The sequence below is a fragment of the Mirounga leonina genome, unplaced genomic scaffold, assembly GCF_011800145.1.
Source record: "Mirounga leonina isolate KUSES-001 unplaced genomic scaffold, KU_Mleo_1.0 Mir_127, whole genome shotgun sequence".
Classification (NCBI taxonomy): Eukaryota; Metazoa; Chordata; class Mammalia; order Carnivora; family Phocidae; genus Mirounga; species Mirounga leonina.
In genome coordinates this window covers 71,542,011-71,554,982 of record NW_023270316.1, presented here as the reverse complement: position 1 = coordinate 71,554,982, position 12,972 = coordinate 71,542,011, and the positions used below count along the sequence as shown (strand labels likewise).

General features: G+C 46.4%; 1 protein-coding gene and 1 pseudogene across 5 annotated transcripts in view; both read right to left on the bottom strand.

Moving 5' to 3' along the window:
- The window catches only part of SLC7A1 (solute carrier family 7 member 1), an 86,588-nt gene that overhangs the window by 41,212 nt on the left and 32,404 nt on the right, over positions 1–12,972 (bottom strand). For 2 of the 5 annotated variants that reach the window (XM_035003619.1, XM_035003616.1), the window contains exon 2: positions 7,517–7,616. The gene's annotated coding sequence lies outside the window, so the exon portion shown is untranslated. Of the gene's footprint in view, positions 1–49; positions 1,820–7,516; positions 7,617–9,328; positions 10,497–12,972 lie in introns of those variants that run through there. The other 3 variants (XM_035003618.1, XM_035003617.1, XM_035003615.1) reach the window with 3 other exon arrangements.
- Positions 1,998–2,484, bottom strand: LOC118009547 (annotated as a pseudogene).

The following is a 12,972-nucleotide window of genomic DNA, read 5'->3' as shown; positions in this document are numbered from 1 at the left end:
CTATCAGGAGCTCAGAGCTCCTCCGACACATGCCTTTAATCATACTTACTTTTGCAGTATGTAACGAAAATGTTCTGTATCTGGAATCTGAAGCCAAGTGATCTACAAACTCTGTGGGCAGGTCCAGGGGAGCCCTGCCATTGCCTCTCCAGTACAATGTTGATTAACCAGAACCAAACAGGAGCCTGGTCCTAAGGAGTGGGAGATTTCATAAAGTCAGCATCATATGAACTGTTAAGCACTTCATTTGGGCCTTAAAAACTGTTACACATTTGGCTCTCAAATAGAAAAGAAATGTCTTAAATAAAGTTCCCCTAAGATTAGAATTCAGACTTACTACCACAACATTGCTTCTTCAATTCTCTAGGCCTCTAAAGTATCCTGAAAGACAGAGTTTTCTGTGGCTCCTTCCAGAACCGTCCTCTTTCAAAAAGCACAAGGAGAACTGACATCTGGACCTACAGCAAAGCAGAGGATTCCACACAAAACTGATCTTTCACTGCACACTCACAGATCAATTATTTTTTCATTTACTAATGCATTCACTCAACAAACCCAGGCAGTTCATGGATTTAGACCCCAAGCCCCAGTAAATTTCCACGCTTCCCCATCTTCCCATGGTCACAAGCAACTGTGTGAAAAAACCTGGAATTTCTAGAAAATGTACTGGTTCCAAGGTAGACAAAGAAACTGTGAAAAATCAGGTCCAACTCCCTGAACTGAGCTGGAGAACAGACTAGACTCACAGAGGGCTGGGGTCCGCTGGAAACAACCAACATTCTACACCAGCTTCTCGACAGAAACACACTCAAGTTCATTTCATCCCCATCAGAGACCAACAACAGCAACTGTTACTCCCCTCAGGAGAATAAGAGTGGAGTTTAGACAGCAGGTTATATACACACACACAAACACACACACACACACACACAAACACACAGATATAGTATGTCCTGGTGGAGCTAGGATTTGAACCTAGGTCATCGGATTCCAGAAACCCTACTCTATGCCAGGTGCCAAACGAACTCAACTTCAACCAAACTTATTCTCCCTGCTGCCGACAATTCTTAATGTGTCACCTGGTCCTACAAATAAAAGATTCACAAGGTTAAATGACAATTCCTCTGTAAAAATTAAGTCAATTCGTTATTCACACAGTGAAGTAAATTAACATAATCCACCTCCTTCCCTCCAGCCTCTGGCCAAGACCCACGGGCTTTGAGGTAATAGGAGCTTTATTTGGGACTGAGGAAAGGTGAATAGTTTGGGTTGCAGGGCCCAACCAAGACTTCAGGGAGAGTTCTGGAAAGCATACAGACAGCAAGGCTTAGAAAAGTATGCGGAAGAAAGAGCAGGCCAAAGCAGATGGATTAGACATTATGTTGGAGATACTGCATCCCTGATAAAAGCAGGGAGAAAGTGTCAAAAAAAACATGAAAGAGCATCCCTGGGAAATAATAACAACATACTGAATATGAGCTTAGATAAAAAATGGTCTGGAAGGGAAATTGAAGTAGTTGTCTCTAAACAGGTGATTATGGACATTTTTTATTTCCTGCATTTTGACAATTTTTTCTATGAGTGTGGACTGCTTCTGAGTTAAAGGGAAGGAAATATTCTACTAAAACCAACAAACAAGTGGAAAAAAAGCAAGGCATAAAGGTCCAAAGACAAGTTAAATCCATGTCAAGAGTCTATCTGGGAGATGTGGATAACTGAGTACATTTCATTATGCTTTCTCCCTACATTTGTGCACATTTGGAAATTTCCAAAAGTGAATGTGAAAAGAAAGGAATTCACTCAGGGCTGACCCAGAAAACAAAGAAGAAATTCTTCCACAACCTGTAGCAACCCCTACCTCCGGGACCAGAATAGCACCTCCAGTGCTATAAGCCATGGACACATATTAAATAGTCTTTTATGCAGGATTAGGTTGAACCAAATGAAATTGTCAATACTCAGCTATTTTTTTTTCACATTAACATTCTTAGTTTATTGATCCTCTCATGAAAAATCTGCACAATCACCACAGATAAAGCCACTGCAGCATCTTTAGTCCTGGTGTCCAATCTCCAGCTCACTTTTTGCCAGCACCAACGTTGGCTTTTGCAGTCCCCCTGACTTTCTTCATTCTGTTCTTGCGTTCCTTTCGCTGTTTTCTTGATGTCTTTTTCTTCTCATACAGGCCATGTCTTGCAAGTCTGTGTTTGGGTTCATTCTTCTTTGCATAATCCAAGGAATCATAAATCATGCCAAAGCCGGTTGTCGTGCCACCACCAAAATGGGTTCTGAATCCAAACACAAATATGACATCTGGTGTGGTCTTGTACATTTTGGCTAGTTTTTCCTGAATTTCTGTCTTAGGTACTGTTGCCTTTCCGGGGTGAAGAACATCAATGACCATCTGTTTCTGCTGAAGTAGTCGGTTATCATGAACTTCCTGGTCCGGATAGTTACTGTGTCGTTCATGATGGCGGCCAATCTTCAAGCAGCCGGGGAGGAAAAGACAGCCACGAGTAAAGGATCTGTCATAGGCAGACCTGGTCGTACCTCTTACCACCAGCCTTGTTCCTACACATTCTCTGAGCCTAAGTCTGTATCACATTTGGGGAATTAGACTGAAACCAGAAAAGGCAACGAGGGTTCCAAATAAGAGATTTGGGTGGGGGGGGGAAGTGATTCGGAGGTTCTTCAGAAGCTGGTAGCAGCTGAAAGAGAGACACTTGTAGGCGTGCGTGTTTTGGGGCATGTTTTGCTTACCCATGAGGGACACGAGTTTGTCTTGGGGTTCACCTGTCACAGCCGAGGTGACCTGGGTGGGAAGGCACAGGCCCGCTGAACCGCCCAGGACGCACGTCAGACTACCTGGGGGAAGCGGGTGAGCGCAGTGAAGCAGGAGGGCGGGACATTTACAAGAGCCTTGAATGGCCAGCCGAGGGTTTTACACTCAGACGTGTAATTTTTCAGTGAAGGAAGGCCATCACAAAAATATTATCTTGGGAGGACCGATCTGGTCTTGCTGTCAAGGACAGATTGGAGGACAGCACTGGGACAGCTGACTGCTCGTGGCTCAGCCTTCTTTCTTTGAGGAGCAAACCAATTACGTTTGCCTTTGAGCATGGTATTTTAATCCGACTAATAAATCACTTTTGCGCAAGCAAAGGCTCTAATCTTTCACATTTACCTGCCATTTGCTCCCGGTCTCAGCTTCCTCCTCAAAGAGCCCGGAGATACACAGACTCCACACACCCACAGTTACCATGGGAATTATCTATGTGGTATATATCATGCACAAATAATCCCTCAGCAGGAAATGCTGCATTTTATGGTCTGTTTCCTGTAAACGATACTTTACCGGTAGCCAAAATCTCAAGCCCTCATCCCAAAGAGAAAAGCATGTAAACATTGAAAGAAACGTTGCAGCCTCCTCGTGGGGTCGGCCACCTTACCTGTTGAAGTCCATACCTGTTGCACTCATCTACCTTATGTAATATACTTGGAGGAAACCCCCTGGTATGTGTGGCCAGAACAGTCTCTATTACAGCAGAGCACGTGCTTCTCTCGGTCGGAAAGGACTCTCTGGCCGTGCACTGCACAATGCTGAAGCGAAGCACCAAAGGCCGGTGGAGGACAGCCAGAGGGTCAGGCTGACGTCAGGGGGACGAAGCAGCCCAGGAAGTTGGACAAGTGTCGCTCCTTGAACTGGATAAGACAGTAGCAGTCGGTGCGCAGGGGCTCTTTTATCATGAGGGACGGACCCCCGATGCGTCCTCTGTCACAGGCAGTGCCACCCGCTGTGTTTTATGGAAGACTCCAGTGCAATCCTGTAACCAGCCTGTCCCCTACGGAATGCTACCCGAATGTGACCCCAGACAGTCAATTATCCAGCCTGCCATTCACTGCAATTCTCCCTTCTTTGGTGACTGCTTTATGACAGTTAGGCTCCACATCTTCAGAGAATGAGGAGACACAGCACAGACTTCTGTTGTTTTGGGGTTTTTTTGTTTTGTTTTAAAGATTTTTATTTATTCATTTGACAGAGAGAGACACAGTGAGAGAGGGAACACAAGCAGGGCGAGTGGGAGAGGGAGAAGCAGGCTTCCTGCTGAGCAGGGAGCCTGATGCGGGGCTCGATCCCAGGACCCTGAGATCATGACCCGAGCTGAAGGCAGGCGCTTAATGACTGAGCCACCCAGGCGCCCCCAGACTTCTGTTGTTTTTAAGGAATTTTTAAAGGGTAACCATAGACATCACAACTTAGGCCCCAAATAACGCTCTATACAATACCCACTGCCACAGAAAAAACTACTGAGAGGGCATCTTAACCTTCTAAAAGTTCACAGGCAAGTCAGTCACTTGAGACTCAGGACCACATTTCCCTCTACAAACAATGCGACAAAACTGCAGCCGGGTTCTAAAGCAGCTCACAAACAGCAACTTAAGCTGACATTCCTGCTGGAGAAGTGAGCACTCTGGGGGCATCCACCACCCAGCAGGGTCAGGAAGGCACGGAGGATATCCAAGTTGGTTAGAAGAATGAATGGACCCTATAGAGTTATGATCCTTTAAAAGATTTAAAATCATGGATCATTTTGGAAAAAACAAAGGAGCAAAACAATTTTCCACACAAATGGATAGCCGATGGCAATCACTTTTCAAGGAGTAAGGAAAGGCGATCGGTTGTGGGCAGTCTCTAAGGTGGCCCCATGATCTACTCCTGGTGTTTCCTTGAGTGTGTGTGGGAACTGGGACTTGCATCCAGTCAACAGAACATGGCAAACGTGCTGATGTCAGTCGCGATTATGTGACATTACATCCGGCTCCATCTTGCTAGCAGCCTCTCCTTGCCAGTTTAATGAACCAAACAGCCACGTCTGGAAAACCCACATGGCGATGGATGTGGCCTCTAGGTCAGCCAGCGAGAGGCCGGAGCCCCAGGATCCTACAACCATGAAGAAATGGATTTGCCCAACAACCTGGGAGAGCTTAGAATCAGTTTCCACCCCAGCCATGCCTCCAGACGAAAACCAAACCCTAGCCAACACCTTGACTACAGCCTCATGAGCCAAGCTGTGCTCTGACTTCTGACCACAGGAACAATGAAACAATAGATGTGTGTTGTTTTAGGCCTCTGGGTTTGTGGTGATTTGTTATGCAGTGACAGAGCACTCCTCCATGGCCCAAACAGTCATGAGATAGTGAGTGAGTTTGCCTTCATTTCTCTCTTTAAACCTTCAAGGAGCTAAAAACCAGAGCCCAACATTTCTTTAACTTCCTCTGTTTTAATGGAAGAGTTAACCTTTTCTTGACCTGAAACTATTTTTTCTTGGTGAAGTCTGAATGATCTGAAAGCAATTTCCTCCTCTAGAAGAATGGCATGCATTAAATGACTATTACTTCATTTTCCACAGACTCGCATGTCTGCCGTGTGCCACTCTCCTGGGAGTTACAGGAGCTACAAAGATAAAGCATGCACTGCCCCGGTGCTGAATGCACACAGCCTGGGAAGGAAAACGAAAGCAACCATCTATCCAGTCAGCAAATATTTGCCTGAAGCCTACTCTACGCCTCCCGCCCTTCTAGGTGCTGATCAAACTGCAGGGAAGGGAACCAAGCTGCCTGGCCTCTGGGCAGGAAGACAGAATGATAAGCCAAAGAGCACAAACAAGTGTGCCAGAGACCGAAAAACCTCCAGGGGGCACACCACCTCAGTCACCAGCTGGCACCTTGTCAGAATCCCTTCACTCAAGAAGGGGCGACCTTGTGGTGGTTTCCAGTAGGTTGTGAATTCCCCTGATTTAGGTGCAGTTCATGACACGTGTCCGAGGGCCTAAGAACCACGGATGGCTTCCTCACGCATTTGGTCACAGCATCCTGATCCGAGAAACGGATCTGATGTAGACTTTTCACTCTGAGGTGAACAGTCAGCTCCGCCGCCACCCGCCCCCCCGCAACACCCGCACACCAAGCCCTGGTATTAGGTAACAGGAAGAGGTTCTAAAATAGTCTGGTAAGACAGCAGAGACACATCTGACTATTGCAGGAAGAGGAGGAAGAGTGCAGAATGAACTCACTCTAAGCACTTTTACTAAATAAGCTCTGAAAGGAGAAGAAAAGAAAAGGACATCTGAGGTCTACAACGGCTTCTGGCACTACCGGGGATAGCCTCCCACATCCCTGCCGGCAAGGATCCAGTTTTCCTGTCTTTGGGAAAGCGCACCTGGTAACCCTGCACCCTTGTTCCTGACACTGACAAGGCTGCCAACAGCCTCATAAACAAGGGGGGGATCCTCCCTATGAAGTAGGAGCCATGGGGAGGCCGCCCCCTCCTTATTTCAAGGCCGCCGGCTCGAAGATGCTTCCCTGTTGCAAAGGTCATGGGCCATATCCCCCACAAAGTCCCTCTGATGATGACCCTGATTATGGGTGCATTCTTAATATAGCTATATTTGAAACTAAGAATTTGAATGGCCCAGAGGACCCTAAGAATGTGAGACGGAGGGAGAAACGTCAGGTGAGGTTCTTTTATAAACATACCCGCCTGAAAAAACTTTACCTCCTTTTTTTTTAATGCACAAAACAGTGACAATAACAATGAAGTGCCCAAACTTGGTGAACTTGTTACTTTAATCAAAAAATAACTGGAGCAATAGCTTTTAACTATTTTAATAGTAGAATCCTTCTTTCCCATACCGCCTCTTAGGCTGAATCCAAATGTGAGAATCAGATAAAACTGGAGCCACTCTGACACAGAGAGACGGGAGACACTGCGCCCTGGGGGCTCGACCTGACCGTCCCCAGCCCTCCCTGCCTGGCTCCTGGGCCCCCTCAGGACTCTGGGGCTCCAAGGACCCGCCTGAAATACACCAACTTGTAGCAGATCACTACAGCTCCCGAACCCAAGAACAAGCTACAGGAGAATCCCTAAGTAAAAGAGGGAAAAGCCAAGGAATGAGGGCGTAGGAGCAGGGGGAAAGCTTGAGAGCAGGAAGGACACTGGAGCCAGCCCTTGACCTTGAGAAGCGTGAAGGTCCCAAGAGTCAGAGGCAGAACCGCAGCACAGTGCCTCGGTGCGAGCGCACTGCACACCTGCACGGACGGCCCAGGAGCCCCGGCCCAGAGGGGCTCCCGCCAAGCGCTGCGCACCGCGCCACGTCCCGGCATCTACACCAGGAGTGAGGGGCAGGCTTCGGCAGATCTCTCCACAGCATGCCCGGGGGCCTGTGTTCGGAAGCCTTGCCATCTGTAGGGTATTGCAAGTTCTGTTTGAAGGAAATGTAGAAATTCAATAAAACCACAAAAGCAAAGAGGCACGCCTGTCTTCTGTCGAGTGGATGGGCCTGAAGAGCTAGATGACTCTAAAAAGGCAGAGTAGTTATAAGCTTTGGAAGACAATGATGTAGGGTGGAGCTGTGCATTAACCTATCAAGTCAACAGCCAACAGAAGGACTAAACGGACAATACATTCTAGCACCCAGGAGACCATCCTGCTGGGGTGCAGGTGGGCAGACTGTACCTGGAATGGGACGTGAGAACTCGTCACCTCGTCACCTGAGGATCACCTGGGTCCTGGAACAAAGACGTCTCAGGAGGCACGAGATGGGAGCTTCTGGCTCCTGGAAAACAAAGAAGAGACATTAGGCCCCATCAGTTTGGTTCCCAGAACCTCCACACCTGTGGCTGCGACAGGGAGGGATGATTCCATCCAGCTCAGTGTCAGGAAGTACACCCCACCTTCCGAAGACGAATGGCGTGAGTGGCTGGGAAGGTGAGGGTCCGACCACAGGGACTGAGCAGGCATGCAGCGAAGCACCACTGGGCAGGGAACAAGACAGGAAGCTGGACGAGATGGCCTTCAAGCCATTGATCCTACCACGTTACCTCCATCAATGATGATCCTATCTCAAACCAGAATAGTATCAAAGCATCACCCAGACAGGCTACTTCCACAGATCTAGGACACAGAGGTAGGTGAGTAAAAGCTCTGAGGCCCTCGCTAGGAGCCGTGAGGGGAGTGAATCCCCCCTCTGACAATGGCATTGAGAACTGAGACCAGCAGAGGCAGACAGCCTTAGCTGGGTCCTTCAGGAAATAGTCGGACACCATCTGTGAATGGCCATTTTGCAAAGGACTCTCCTGGACCAGCTGTCAGATGGGCACAAGTATACTCCTGCCCTGTCCACATCAGGATGGGCCGGGGTGCTCTAAATGTAGGATGGGAGCTCTCGTGATGAGTCTAGGGGAGTGGCCTGCAGTCCCAGAAGGGATCGAGTGACTCGAGTCACCACTGTATGCAAGCGGGACAGTCACCTTCGCAGAGGGCATTCCAGGAAGAAGCTCCTCGAGGAGCAGCATATAAAGTCCTTTGTTTCCTCCATCTTACCATTTCTACTTTGCACACACTCACATGCTCACCCAGGAGCTGGAGAGGTCTAATTAAGCCTCCTGAATACGATCTGCACTAATGTGAACCCAGAGAGGATTATCATTATGCCAAAGAGGCACATGAAGATGCTAATCAACACTGAGAGTTTCAGAACTTCAACAGCAGCAGACCGGATTTCCCACAACTGAAATCCGACTCCATCCTGACCCGCACATTCATTCTACATTAATACTTCATTCTTTGCCCCTTTCTGTTTTGAAAATGTCCCCCTCAAACCTACAGAAAGGTTAAATGAACATTTACGTGGTCTTCATCTACATTTACACCAATATTTAACACTTACCGTATCTGCTTTATCTTTATATAAATATAAACTGTTCTCACAAGCCACTTGAGAGTGAGCTATAATAGTTATCATGACACTTGACCTCTAAGTATTTTGGTAACTCCTAAAAATGACACTCTTCTATAGAACTGTAATGCCGTCATCACACCAAAGAAATTGAACACTCATTCAATAGCATCTCAAACACAGCCCAGGACCAAATGTCCAAAATTAACAACATATTGCTCGTTCTCTATCATGTGCCAAGCACCACAAGGACACTGAGAGGGCCACAGCCCAACGGGGAGACAGACATACAGATGTATTACTGCGACAAGGGCACTAAGAGGGTGTGGCTCATATGCGAGTATCTCCGCAGAAAAGAAAGTAGTTGGCTCCACCTGGAGATTGAGAAAAGGCTTATGCAATGAAGTGATATTTAGAGGATGAGTCTAGCCAACATATACAGAGTAGGAACTGAATGTGAAAATGGAGAGGCCTGAATGTGACAGCCAGAATAAGTCCAAATCCCAATTCCAGGAACTTGTGAATATGTTAGGTTACATGGCAAGGAGGAATTAAGGTTGCCAAAGGAATAAAGATGCTAATCAGCTGACCTTGAGATATGAAGATTTTCCTGTGGCAAGTCTGATGGCATCAACGAGGGTCCCTATAAGATGGAAGAGGCAGGAGAGTCAGTGTCAGAGGGATGCAGTGTGAGAGAGACCCCATCAGCCATTACTGGCTTTGAATATGTCAGGGGACCAGGAGCCAAGGAAGGCAGGCAGCCTCTGGAAGCTGGGAAGGACAAAGAACCAGATTCTCTCTCAAGAGTCTTCAGAATGGAGCACATCCCTGCCAACACCCTGACTTGAGCCTGGTGAGACCTCTTTCGGACTTCTGACCTCCATCCAGAACTGCAAGACAATAAATATGTGTGGTTTTAAGCCAATGAAAAAACAAAACAAAACAAAACTGTAGAGGCTGGAAACAAGGCTGGAAACTGTCAAAGCTCTGGGAGATGGGGGCAAAGTCATCCAAGCCCTTGTGGTCAAGCCAAGAAAACTGCACTTTATTCTTTGGGGAAGGAAGAGACAGCCAAACGCCATGATCGGATCTCACTCTTAGGAAGAAAACTCTGGAATAAAAGGAGCAGAATCTAGAAGAAAAACAACTGATAATGTTTGGTGCCAATGATAAAGTTGAGCTTTCAAACAAAAAAAAACTTAGAAGTTTGGAAAACTTGCATCCGTCACCCAGAACTCGAAAGTTTCCCAAAACTTAAAGAGTTTTCAGATGACACTGGTGGTGATATTAACAAATGTGATTTTTAGAAAACAGTTACATGATAAAATCTGTCAACATCTGGAAGATCTGCGTAATTCAGTAAGACAGTAATTCACTGAAACAGAGTCATACATGGACAAATGATTGATTCAAAGTACAAAATGGAATTTTTTTAAAAAGTACAAAACAGACCCATTTTCAAGTACAAAAAGTCCGTCAATAGGGTTTCAGTTTCCACTGTGGAACCAACTACCTCCTTTCAAGTTTTTGTGCAGTATCAAAAAAGAATACCCATAATTATCCAAAAAGGCTACTGAAGTCCTCTTCCTTTTCCAAGGACCTATCTGAGGCCATAGTTTCTTTATATACTTCAACTAAAACAACACATCAAAACTGACCGATTCATAATCAGACATAAGAACCAAGATGCCTTCTATTAAGCTGAAACATTAAAGAGATTTGTAAATATGTAAAACAACTCTACTCTTACTATTTTTTTGTTGTTGTGGAAACTAGTTATTTTTCATAAAAATGTTGTTAACATAAAATGATTTACTGTTATTTTTAGATGGATTAGTACATAAATATTTGCAGTTGTTCTAAATTCTAGATTTGTAATATGATCAACACTGACACATACAGCCCACATAAGCAAAGCTCCTTCAAGTTCTCAGTAGTCTGTAATTACAGAGCACAAGGGGGTTCTGAGACCAAGCAGTTTGAGAACCCCTGCTTTATGGGCCGTCCAGTCAAGTGAACACAGCCAAGCTGGATACAAGCTCATGTCACGAAAGCTGCTCTCCTGCTTCTTTGGGCGTGATGAAGCAGCCTACTCTGCTCACATTCTCCTGTCACCGTATACAAGCAGTTAATGCCCAACTCAGAAGTCCTGAAGAAAAGCAAAGCATGCCATACATTAATCCAGGCTGAACTCATCAGGATTAATGGGATTGGAATGCATAGCAAATACATTCATTAGTACTGCTTTTCTTTAATCCAAGAATGTTCTAGCCGATTTATTCTATTTCTACAGATTTGACAACTCACTTCTTAAAAAAACAGAGTAATGAGAATGCTACATAAACTTCACACTTTAAGGACACGATTTCATGTATTTCATAAATATGGCAAGCAGCATTTCAACAGCACCCCGGGACGAGCTGGGCTCTGTGTAACGGTGGGACACCCAGCATCCAGACAGGGCGTGTGTACGCAAAATAACATGAAAACAGCAGCAAACATGTTTCCACTGAGCAGTTTAGACATCAGAAGGAATCAGATCTTTTCACTAGGTACACTGATGAAGCACTAAAAATGTTTTGCCATTTATTAAACACAATGCCTGCCCAACTTTTTGGCAACTTAAACAGCTGCTTTGCCTGTGAGTGTGTTTTGATTCTGTTCATTCCACAAAAGTTTCAGGTGCCAGATACGGTTCTAGAACCCAGAGATGCAGCAGTGACCTGGTTGGACGCAAATCCCCGACTTCCTGGAGCTTACATTCTATGACTGGAAACACCTCTTCGAAAAATAAGAATGGATGAAATGTCAACTGGAGGAAGCACGCTTCTGATCTCCTAAAGCAACTCCATGAGATACAGGATGAGCCCCAACGACACGAGTATGTGCTCCATCCCATGAGAAGGGCAGATGCTAGGGTTATTGTAAGGAATGAAGCTACAGGGAGCTCAATTCAAGGTGGCTAAGGGATCTCTGTCAGGTCTACTGACTCCAACCAAGATCTCTGGCAAGAACAGAGCTCCTTCGGGACGGCCGAGCGCCTATGGAAGGGCCAGGCCAGTTCCCAAGGGGACATGGAGGATGTCAGAATCCTGGCAGGGTAGCATTTGTAGTTTAAAAAAGCAAATCCTGATTAATTCTTTTCTTTGGCATGAATAGTTTTCAAATTTCAGCCTAAGATTTTTGTTGGTTAAAAGGGAGCACAGGCTAAGAGGCTGCCAAGTAGTTAAACGGACATCAATTTTCTGTTCCAGGGAAGAGGGGGAGGATGGAACGAAAGCCTGAGGTACCGAGAGGAGACTGCAACATCCCCAGACCAGCAGGGCAGGCCTCCAGACCTCACCAAAGGACCCAGCCCTACGCTCAGAGACACTCAGACTTCCATACCCTGCTCTGGGAGGAGCCTGGCGGGCGGGCACCGCAGGAACCGCATCAAGGACGGAACGCCCCAGCAGCTGCACCTGCACCCCTCAAAGAGGAGCACGGGATATGGGAGAAGGCCCTGCTCTTCTTCCGCCTCCCAGTCTTAAAACTGCATTTTCGATCTACTCAGAAATGACCAGACCCTTATTGACTGAAATAATTCACTCCCAAGGGGCAGATCTGGAGGGCCCCAGAAACCACAATATTTTTACAGCTCACGTTCCCTTACGCTTCAAGTGGACCCACATTTTCGGACCTGCACGGCTCCATGACTGCCTAACACATGCTCGCTTCCCAGCTTCTCAATGATAAGGAAGTGTCTTTTACCCCCTGGCTGTGGGCTTCACAGCTGCTACTCGGCAGTTTCCCAGGAAAACCCACACACTGGATTCCAGCGTCCACCTGAGAATGTGAATGCCTCACCTCTTCTTCCAACTTCCAAGCCCACCCGAATCCCACCTGTATTGGGGACCTATACCAGTTTCCATCCCCTCCCTGAGACAGCAATAATGTTGAAGCATAAATGCTGTTTGAAAGACCACAGACTCCACATAGACATTTGTGGTTCTATAAAACTTATTAGGGGAAAAAATTACAAACTCTAAAGGAAATGTGGTCAAGGAAATAACAGCAAGATATTTATTCTACCCCCAATCCTTCAATAATTAAAATTACTCCAGCCATTCTGCACCAAGGAAAAGGCCACTGGGCTCACAATTTGATGATTCAACCTTCCTCTGAGACGCAAAACACTCCCTGAAAAGGCCACAACATCCTTCTATGTTGTGTACTGCAACAGGCGAGTGAAGGC